The following is an 11,833-nucleotide window of genomic DNA, read 5'->3' as shown; positions in this document are numbered from 1 at the left end:
TTTCCCGCGGACCCGGAGGGCGCGCGCTTTTACGCGCTGCCTGCATCCCCGCCGATGGGGCTTCGCTTGTTTGTTGCGGACCGGTTGCTGGCGGGCCGTGGCCCGCCACCGGTCCGCGGACCAAGGGGGTTGGGGACCCCTGGCGCTGAGATGCCAGGAGTCAGGGATCCCGGAGCCAGCAAGAACCGGGGGAGGGATGGGGTGTAGGGTGGGGTACCAGTCCAACATCTGAGAGAGGCTTCTTAGGGTGAAAGGAGCCTTCTCCGAGCGTGCGGGTTGGTTTCTGAACGTCTCTGGAGGTGCTCAGCCCTCTCCAGTCCTGGTTGCCCCGAAAGTGCTTTTTTTTTTTTTTTTTTTTGTTCAGCAGCCAAGTACACTTTCTGGCTTTTGTTTTGAAGACGGTTCGTGTCTCAAAAGAAACAGGTCTGACATAATAGCCAGTGTCTCAGTATCACAGGGGCTGCCACAAAAAAAGAGGGAGTCAAGCTATTCTCCAAAGCACCTGAAGGCAGGACAAGAAGCAACGGATGGAAACTAAGCAAGAAGCAACCTAGAACTAAGGAGAAATTTCGTGACAGTTAGAACAATTAATCAGTGGAACAACCTGCCTCTAGAAGCTGTAGGTCCTTCATCACTGGAGGTCTTTAAAAAGAAGCTAGACAGTCACTTGTCTGAGATAGTGTAGGTTCTCCTGCTTGAGCAGGGGGCTGGACTAGAAGACCTCCAAGGTCCCTTCCAGCTCTATTCTATTCTATTCTATTCTATTCTATTCTATTCTATTCTATTCTATTCTATTCTATTCTATTCTATTCTATTCCATATTTTCTATTCTATTCTATTCTATTCTATTCTATTCTATTCTATTCTATTCTATTCTTCTATTCTATTCTATTCTATTCTTCGTTTCTATATTCTCTTCTCTTCTCTTCTCTTCTATATTCCTATTCCTATTCCACTCCATTCCATTCCATTCTATTCTTCATTTCTATATTCTCTTCTCTTCTCTTCTCTTCTCTTTTCCTATTCCTATTCCTATTCCTATTCCACTCCATTCCATTCCATTCCATTACATTACATTCTTCATTTCTATATTCTCTTCTCTTCTCTTCTCTTCTCTTCTCTTCTCTTCTCTTCTCTTCTCTTCTCTTCTATATTCCTATTCCACTCCACTCCACTCCATTCCATTCCATTCTATTCTATTCTTTCTATTCTAATCCATTCCATTCTATTCTATTCCATTCCAATTCCATTCCAATCCATATCTTATTGCATTCCATAGTCGTAGTCGTAGTTGTATTCTATTCTATTCTATTCTATTCTATTCTATTCTATTCTATTCTATTCTATTCTATTCTATTCTAATGTCTATGGAGATTCTCAGTCCTCCAGATCCAGGTTGTCCCGAAGGTGTTTTATTTTCCAAGAGGCAACTGGACCTTCTCATTTTTCTTTGAAGACATTTCGCTTCTGCTCCAAGGTGCTTCTTCAGCTCTCTTGGTTTCTGAACATTTTGTTACCAGCCTGGCCAACACCGTCAGCAAAGTTGAGGCGTCGGCGTTCTTGGGGAGGTGGGGATAATGGGGTGAAGAAACCAACCAGAAGCTCGGAGGATGAACCTCCATCCTCCACCTGAGCTACAGATATTTGTGATATCCTTTTTTTTTTTTTTCCCCATCACAATCGGATGAAAAGTAGGTGAGATAGTAAGGGTTGATTCCTCCTTCGGGCAGTTTAAAGAAAGAGTAGGAATCAGCGATTAAACCAGGTTGTATGTAAAGAATGATGGCTTGGTAAATGAGAAGAGAGGATGGATGGATGAGCAGCTTTAATGGCTGCTTTGGCATATCAAGTCGTCGTGAAATAAATCTCATTTGTGCATCGTGCTAACTACAAACCACAGCTTGTCGTTCCTGGGTTCACACGACACGCAAAGTCAAAAGTATTGGCTTGGATGTGGATTGAACCAGGTCAGTCAGCGTCTCTAATGCTTATTCCTGTTGGGTAGTGAAAGAAACAGCCAGCCTGATGAAACTAGAGGAATCGCAGAAGCCTTTTTTCATGTGGAATCTTGAAAATGACAAAATGTGTACCATACGGTGAACAAACAGCGTACATCTCAACAGAGGCCATTCGTAACCGGGGAAGATCTAAACAAGCCACGGGGGAGTTGCTCTTAATGTGAATCAGTTGGTGGCCAAAGGGGAGACGAAACACTAATGAATTACAACATGTTAACATAGAAAGTAAAAGTTGCTAAAAGCCTCCTGGATTTGAACTATCCGGAGACCAGTAAAGAGAAAGGCTTATAAAACAAATCAAATGAACATATGCTTAACAATTAGGCCCGTGCTAGAAAAAATGAACTTACATGTGGTTTTCATTAGTTATAAATTTGATGGATCAGTTATTGTCGTTTATACTTCTAAATAATTCTATGGAATAGGAATAGAATAGAATAGAATAGAATAGAATAGAATAGAATAGAATAGAATAGAATAGAATAGAATAGAATAGAATAGAATAGAGGAGTGGAGTGGAGTGGAGTGGAGTGGAGTGGAGTAGAATAGAGTAGAGTAGAGTAGAGTAGAATAATGGAATGGAATGGAATAGAACAGAATAGAATAGAATATAGAATAAAAATAGAATAGAATGGAATAGAATAGAATAGAATAGAATAGAATAGAAGGGACCTTGGAGGTCTTCTAGTCCAACCCTCTGCTCAAGCAGGAGACCCTATACCATTCCAGACAAATGGTTGTCCAATCTCTTCTTTAAAACTTCCAGTGTTGGAGCATTCACAACTTCTGGAGGCAAGTAGTTCCACTGGTTAATTGTTCTAACAGTCAGGAAATTCCTCCTTTGTTCCAGGTTAACGACAGGGTATTGATTGAGGCTGCTTTATGACCGTGTTTCTTAACCTTAGCAATTTTAAGATAGAGATAGTCCTTGATTTACATTTGTTTAATGACATTTGAAGTTCAAAAAAGTAACTTATGACCGTTTTTCATGCTTAACAACTGTTGCAGCATCCCCGTGGTCACATGATCAAAATTCAGATGCAATCATGTAAGGTGGAGTAGACTGAGAGTCACCCAGCTGGCATTCATGACTAAGGCGGGACTAGAACTCATAGTCTCCTAGTGATTGGCCCAAAGTCACCCAGCTGGCATTCATGACTAAGGCGGGACTAGAACTCACCGTCTCCTAGTGATTGGCTCAAAGTCACCCAGCTGGCATTCACAACTGAGGTGGAACTAGAACTCACCGTCTCCTAGTGATTGGCCCAAAGTCACCCAGCTGGCATTTATCTCATTTTCATTTCACCATCTCCTGCTTTCTAGGCTGGTGTCTTAATTATTAGACTAAACTGGCTCTCTATTACATCCTCAATAATAATCTACTTTACTTTAAATATACTTTATCTGGCTATGCCATGATATTCCTAAATTTGCCCCCCACACAAACATAATCCAATTAATATCGTTAGGTAAGTTATATTGTGAACAATGCTGGAATTCTTTTCTTTTTTTGGTAACCTCATCCAGTAGTTCATGTCTTGATTTACACCCACAACTTAAATGAGAATCGCTTTTGTTTAGCCAATTAGAAATTAGTTTTGTAGCCAGAATTCAAAACAGTATTTTTTAGAGCTCCGTTAGGAATTCTTGGGTAGAAATGAAGGATTTAAATCTTTGGATATTACACTCCCAAATAAAATTAAAGCAATAGATATTCTCAAGGAAAGATTCTCATAGAACTTATTTTTTTCTTCTTGAATTGTACTTTGAGATGAGTAGAAAAAAAATCTATGTTCTGTTTCTGAGCAAAATCTGAGTCTGCCATTTTCACGGTTGACTCTTTTTTCCTCAACCCACGAAAGCCAATGAGAACTTGTCGGCCTTTTAATGCATCTTCCTAAAATTGCCTCAGAAATTTCAAGTGGGGAAGTGGCGACTGGAGATTAGTCAAACTTTCAGCGAAGCATTGCGACAATTCTCTAATTGGGTATTCGGTTCTGAAGCAGATATTCAACATTCATCTAATTTTCTGAGTGAGAGAAACAGTGTCCATCATGAAACGGTGAAGCAACCAGCACAGGGCCCTCTTTGGATAAACATTATCCAACAAAATTGTGTTTGTTGTCGGAGGGCAAAGAACAAAAGGAGGTTCCTGTCCAAAATAATTTACAAGATGATGATGATGATGATAATAATAATAATAATAATAATAAAGTTGGAAGGGACCTTGGAGGTCATCTAGTCCAACCCCCTACTCAGGCAGGAAACCCTACACCATTTCAGACAAATGGCTGTCCAGTCTCTTCTTAAAAACTTTCAGTGTTGGAGCATTCACCGCTTCTGGAGGCAGGTAGTTCCACTGGTTAATTGTTCTAACGGTCAGGAAGTTTCTCCTTAGTTCTAGGTTGCTTCTCTCCTTGATCTAGAATGGACATTTAGAAATTCATTTCAACTGCCCATGCTTTGGATGCTATAAGTAATCCTCAACTTACAACCCCAGTTGCGCCCAAAATTTCTCTTGCTAAGTGAAACATTTGTTACGTAAGTTTTGCCCTGTTTTACGATCTTTCTCACCACCGTTGTTGAATGAATCACTACCGTTGGTAAGTTAGTAAGACTGTTCTTAAATGAATCCCGCTTCCCCATTGACTTTGTTTGTCGGAAACTTGCAAAAACAGATCATGTGACTCCGGGACATGGAAACCGTCATAAATACAAGTCATCTAAGCACCTGAATTTTGATCCCGTGACAGTGAGGATGCTGCAAAAGTGACAAGTGTGAAAACTGGTCACAAGCCACATTTTTTCAGTACCATTGTAACTTTGAACAGTCGCTGACTGTGGTCTTCTCAAATAATTACTTAATGGATCTGGAAAATTACATACACTTCATGCATCGGTATTTACATATGATTTCATACTGCTTACTTTAAGCCATTTGTGTGTTCTGTTTCCTGAGCAAATAATCAGTGGTGTTCACTCTCCATATTGTGTGTATGAAGTATTAGAAAATGTGTGAAATTGCTAACAATAACTTCCTTGCGGTTATACTTCCAGCATATCCGATTGTTAATTATTAATACAGTGATTTCAATTACTTCTTTTATTAGATGGAGGTCTGATAGTGAGGAAGCATGCGTGATTCCATGTAACTTTATGTAAGTTTTTCAGGTCATAGATTTTCCTGGTCTGACTTTAATACATCAGATTAAACTTTTATCACAACTGTTATCTACGTTAACTGTGAGGTAAACAGAGACTCAATTGTAATACGGGAAACTGAAAAATTTAGAGTTGGCAAATAAAGTTGGAGATGAGTGTCATATAAGTTGAGAAAGGAAAAAAATAAAGAAAAATATATTGAAAATTTAAGTAGAGGACATATTAGTGAATAATGCAAGTGTACAGGCATTTTTTAAAATTGTTGTTCCAATTTGTGTAGAAGATGAGATATTTCTTCCCAAAAGGTTGAGAAGTACCTTAAAAACAAAATTTTACCAAACTTTTCACAAACTCATAGACAAATTATGAATAGTCAAATGGATATATATATGTGTGTAGATAGATAGATAGATAGATAGATAGATAGATAGATAGATAGATAGATAGATAGATGGATGATAGATAGATAAATAGATGGATGGATAGATGGATGGATAGATGGATAGATAGATAGATAGATAGCTGGCTGGCTGGATGGATAGATGAATCGATGGATGATAGATGGATGGATGGATAGATGGATAGATAGATAGATAGATAGATGGATGGATGGATGGATACATGGATGGATAGATAGATAGATTAATTGATAGATGATAGATAGATAGATAGATAGATACTGCAGCAGCTAACAAGATAGTCCACTATTTCTCCAGTTTTTTTTATTATTAAAATTTATTATAGCTGCTTAGACAAGAAATGCTGCAGAAATAGTTTTTAATAATAGCATTTCACCACTTGTTTTAATTTGCAAAAACATTTATTTCCTGAAAACAAAGACATGATTCCAAAAGATATTGATAACTGGACAAGGAAAATTGGCAAAGTTATATAGTTATTGCTCAGTAGACTGTAAGACAAATCGACTACACAAGACAAAATACATTGAGGTGTTTTTATGGCACGAAAATGAATATAAATCTTTGAACATAACACAACTTGAAACTGATGGTCTTTCTGCCTTCCTCGGAAGCTGATTCCAGTTCAATATGAATGAAAATTATTCCCACCTAGGACTTTGGCCAAGCCTTTGTTTAGCTTTGCTTGTGAAATTGATACGGTGTTTAATCTCCATCAGGACATCAATAAAGGCACCTACGGGACAACCCCCATTGCTCTCTTAAGAAAGGAAGAAGGATGGTGAACATATCCATCACTTCACTTCCTTTGGGGATGAAACCATGTTATGCATAATGCAGAAAAGGAGTAAGAAATTGTGAACCAAAGAAATTAAAGGCGTGAGGCAAGAAGGGAAATCTACTTTACCACAAATTAAATCACTGTAACCCTCCGTGCCTTTCTACCTTGCTAAAATATTCTTAACTTCCGGTGCCAAAGGTAAAATATTAAAGGAAGTTATGGCTGATTTCCCTTTGAAAGTTGGAGTGCCTAAATCAGGGGTCTTCAAAGCTAGCCCTTTTATGACTCATGGACTTCAACTCCCAGAATTCCTCAGCCAGCCTGGCTGAGGAATTCTGGGAGTTGAAGTCCACGAGTCATAAAAGGGCCAGGTTTGAAGACCCCTCCCAGAATTCCTCAGCCAGGCACCCTGGCTGAGGAATTCTGGGAGTTAAAGTCCACGAGTCATAAAAGGGCCAGGTTTGAAGACCCCTCCCAGAATTCCTCAGCCAGGCACGCTGGCTGAGGAATTCTGGGAGTTGAAGTCCATGAGTCATCAAAAGGGTCAAGTTTGAAGACCCCCTGCCTTAAGATAACAAACTGACCATGAAAAACATCACGTTGGCTTTCTGCGAACTAAATGATTTATTCCTTGAATAAATGAATGAACTATTGTTTGTTGAGATATGCCAGCGTGGCAACTGTATAATAATGTCAGTGTCGAGTTGTTACGCAGCCAACTCTGAAGCCAGTTTATTTGGTTTGTAATACATTGTGTGGGTAGCCAAATCAGGCTGTATTTATGCACAGAAACAATAGTTGTAGGCCAGAATGAAAGGCAGAGCCATTCAAATGAATTGATTACTTTGTTGTTCAAACATTCAGAGCTTTAGACACCGTGTACCACAAGAAAATAAGCAAGTTAAAAAAAATAAATCTGTAAAATATATGCCTTGCACTATCAGTTGTAAATGAACCATGAGGAGAGTCTGGAAAAATATTTGGAAGAATATTAGATGTAATCAATCAACAGGAAGGAATGGCATTCAATAGCCACAATTACTACCTGCTCGTTGAACAGAAACTATGAGTCCCGGAAGCCCCCCCCCCACCAGGCAACATGACTGTTCTCCAATTATTATTTAATAATTTTCTTGGATGGTTTTGATTCTCTTTTAAATAGAATTATTTAATTCTTTCCCAGTAGAACAGGGGTGTCACGCTCAATTTCATTGAGGGCCGCATCAGCATTGCGGTTGCCCTGGGGGGGCTGGGGGGGTGTGGCCAGAGTGGGTGCAGCCTACTGGGTGGGGCGTGGATGGAGTGGGTGTGGCCTACTGGGTGGGCGTGGCCAGTTCTACATCATTCGCGTCAAGGGTGCCTGTGGGGGCCTGGGCAGGAGTGGGACAGATCCGAGGGTCTCTGGCAGAAGGGGGTGGGACCGGGGCAAGTGCCAAGGCATGGTCCACTGGGGCAAGTGCCAAGATGGCCACCACAAAATTGTACATTGGCTCCCGGCCAGTCTGGCCAGGGCCAAGGCAGCAGGGGCTGTTTCCTCACTGTTTCCAGGATGGCTTCGCGGGCCACATTAAACCACTTCACGGGCCGCATCCGGCCCCCGGGCCTTGTGTTTGACATGTCTGCCGTAGAACAATACCAAAGGGATGGGCCCTAACAGAAGCGGGGCAAGGAGAAAACTAAGAATACCTCTCAGTTCTGCTAGAAACTGAACTGTTTGCAGTTCTTCAGCATTCGTACCAAATAATTACAAATGCCATGGTTACAAACTGTACAACTGGGCCCGACGTCTTGCCGAATAATTGCATGTCCAGTTCTGGAAACACACCCGTGCAAAACAGGATGGAAAATTTCTACAGCGATCTGAACTCTGGGTCAGATGAATTGCCTTAATTTTTAATCAAACCACTTTTCCAACATACAGGAGGAACTTCCCTATAACCCTGGCCTTTTTGTTACGTGGATTGAATTTATTTATACGCAAAGCAGAATCAAAAATGAGTGTCTAACAGGTTTTATCCTTGTGCACCACCATCTGCAGCGTGACGGCTAGCGGAACAAGTGAGAGCAATACTTGAGGTGGTTATTTGAATCCACATGCTGCATATAGGTTTGGATCTGCATTAGTGACAGGTTTAGTTTTATCGTGACATCTGTTGATGTTTACTGAAGAGGGAAACTGTGGTCTCTACCGAGGTTCTTTCTGTGTTTGTGTGGTGTACATGATATTGGCTGAATTTCGTCCCTCTCCTACTGTTGCTACAACAACACAAAAGAGCAGGAAGGCTTCAGTCCTTAGTCTAAAACCAATACTGCATCCAGTTTTGGTCATCACGATGTAAAAAAGATGTTGAGACTCTAGAAAGAGTACAGAGAAGAGCAACAAAGGGGACTGGAGGCTAAAACATATAAGGAACGGTTGCTGGAATTGGGTATGTCCAGTTTAATGAAGAGAAGGACCAGGGGGGACATGATAGCAGTCTTCCAATATCTCAGGGGCTGCCCCAAAGAAGAGGGAGTCAAGCTATTCTCCAAAGCACCTGAAGGCAAGATAAGAAGCAATGGATGGAAACTAATCAAGGAGAGAAGCAACCTGGAACTAAGGAGAAACTTCCTGACAGTGAGGACAATTAAACAGTGGAACAAGCTGCCACCAGAAGCGGTGAATGCTCCAACTCTGGAAGTTTTTAAGAAGAAACTGGACAGCCATTTGTCCGAAATGGTATAGGGTTACCTGCCTGAGCAGGGGGTTGGACTTGATGACCTCCAAGGTCCTTTTCAACTTTATTATTATTATTATTATTATTATTATTATTATTATTATTATTATTATTATTATTTAGAAGCTGAAAGCATGATCTAAATATTGAGGGAAAAAGTTACCCAGTTCCAGAGTCCAGGTGCAAAAAATATGAAGTGCCATCTGACAAAAGCAGTCCCTGGCTTTGCCCCTTAGCTGCTCACGAGTCCACGGAGGTGTTTTTCGTTCCTGCTGTTCCACTTCCAAGAGCTGTTAGAAGCCAGAGTTGCAGATTATCCGACCATGTGGCATATGGCTCATTGACGTGTGGTCCTGGTGAGTGACAGCTCACGATGCGCTCAGCTGCCCTGTGTTTCGGTTGTTCAGAGAGAGATATTTTTCTGCATGAAGAGCCGGAGTGGCTATCGGTGGTAAAGTTGAAGCCCAAGAGATATTTCACGGGATATATTCAGCTCTTCTGATCCGCAATCCCTTCTGTTTGAAAAGGTTAGGGGCTTTTATCCTGGGTTGTATAAACAGAGGCATAGAATCAAGATCACACGAAGTGTTAGTACCACTTTATAAAACCATAGTGAGACCACATCTGGAATACTGCAACCAATTTTGGTCACCATATCACAAAAAATGTTGAGAGTCTGGAAAAAATTCAGAGAAGGGCAGTTAAGATGACCCAAGGCCTGGAGACTAAAACATACGAAGAACGGCTGCGGGACTTGGGTTTAGCTAGTCTAAAGAAAAGAAGAAATAGGGGAGACATGATAGCAGTGTTCCAGTATTTGAGGGGCTACCACAAGGCAGAGGGGGCCAGGTTGTCCACCAGAGCACCAGAGGGTAGGACGAGAAACAACGGTTGGAAACTGATCAAGGAGAGAAGCAACCTGGAATTAAGGAGAAACTTCTTGACAGTTAGGACGATTAACAAGTGGAACAGCTTGCCACCAGAAATCGTGGGTGCTCCAACACTGGAGATTTTTAAGAAGAGACTAGACATTCACCTGTCTGAGACTGTATAGGTTCTCCTGCTTGAGCAGGGGGCTGGACTAGAAGACCTCCAAGGTCCCTTCCAGCTCTATTCTCTTTGTGCAACTACTAAGAATCAAGAACCACACTTTGGAAAATAGGTGACCTCCTCCTTTTTGTAGCAACCCCTTAGATATTGGAACACTGCTATCATGTCACCCCATCTCTTTATTAAACTAGACATACCCAATTCCTGCAACTGTTCTTGATATGTTTTAGCCTCCAATCATCCCCTGATCATCTTTGTTGCTCTTCTCTGCCCTCTTTCCAGAGTCTCAACATCTTTTTTATATCGTGGTGACCAAAACTGGATGCCGTATTCCAAGTGTGCTTTTACCAAGGTGTTGTAAATTACAGAGAGTCGTTGAATTACAATATTCATTTAGTGATGGTTCAAAGTTACAACGGCTCTGAAAAAAGCGACTTATGACCATTTTTCAGACTTACGATCGTTCCAGTATCCCCATCGTCACGGGATCAAAATTCGGACACTAGGCAACTGGTTCGTATTTATGACGGTTACAGTGTGACCTTTTGGTGACCTTCTGACCCGCAAAATCCATGGGGAAGCCAGATTCACTTAACAATTGTGTTACTGGGATATTGTATTATTAAATGGATGATTTAATATAGTGGGAAATAGACAGCTTTTAGGAAATAGAACAAGATTATATTCAAATAGATAAAACGTGTATTTGGGATATTATATTTTGTCATGAATTGAAAGGGAAATCTTGGTTACCCAAAGCCTGAAAATTGTAAACATCAAAGGTTAAACTGGAATATTGATGAGAAACTAAAAACTGGGCAAAAATTAATAACAGGATAGGGATTGTTTATGAAGATTGAATGTAATTAAGATACGTATAAGCTAAAGATTTATTGATAAATGTAATAATGATGTTTTTATTGAGTTGATATAACTAGAATTGTACTAGCTTGAAAACGAGACAGTAAACGGAAAAAGAGAAGAAATGTCTGATGTTGTAACCTGAGATTTGCATTAAGATTTTGTTATCGAACGATTGATTAACCCAGTCACCACGTTGCTTTTTAAATGCTTAAATGTAAAACTGGAAAATTAATAAAATGTTATTTAAAAACAACAACAACAATTGTGTTACAAACTTAACACTGCAATTGTTAAGTTACTAACAGGGTTGTTAAGTGGATCTGGCATCCCTGTTGACTTTGCTTGCCAGGTCACAAAAAGTGATCACGTGACCCTGCGACGTTGCAACCGTCATAAATACGAATCAGCCACCCAGCGTCCAAATTTTGACCATGTGACAATGGGGATGCTGCCACGGTGGTAAGCATGAAAAACGGTCCTAATTCACATTTTTCAGTGCTGTTGTAACAATGGTCGGTCACTAAATGAACCGTTGTAAGTCGGGAACTACCTGCATATCAGGTGGAAATAGAGCCACAGGATCTGGTTAACGTATATCGGCTTAAAGGCCAAACAAGTCTTTCTCACAAAGAAGAGGAGGAAAAAATCCTAGTTTCTCTTCTCGTTGCGTTTCTTCATCAGGTATTCTCTGAGCATGAGGGACTACAATTTCCATAATTAGCAGGCAGCGTGACCAATGTCTGCGCGGCCTGCGGAAATGCCGTTCCACTTTATAACAGCCACCCATCTCCTCAATGTGCTTGGATAAGGCAGCTTGAATAA

General features: G+C 40.6%; 1 protein-coding gene across 1 annotated transcript in view; it reads left to right on the top strand.

Moving 5' to 3' along the window:
• The window catches only part of LHFPL3 (LHFPL tetraspan subfamily member 3), a 103,019-nt gene that overhangs the window by 904 nt on the left and 90,282 nt on the right, over positions 1 to 11,833 (top strand). The window lies entirely within an intron of this gene.

The sequence above is a fragment of the Crotalus tigris genome, unplaced genomic scaffold (assembly GCF_016545835.1).
Source record: "Crotalus tigris isolate CLP2741 ecotype Arizona unplaced genomic scaffold, ASM1654583v1 scf7180000019599.1365583, whole genome shotgun sequence".
Taxonomy (NCBI): Eukaryota; Metazoa; Chordata; class Lepidosauria; order Squamata; family Viperidae; genus Crotalus; species Crotalus tigris.
The sequence above is the reverse complement of the archived record's forward strand: the minus strand, read 5'-3'. Positions and strand labels throughout refer to the sequence as shown.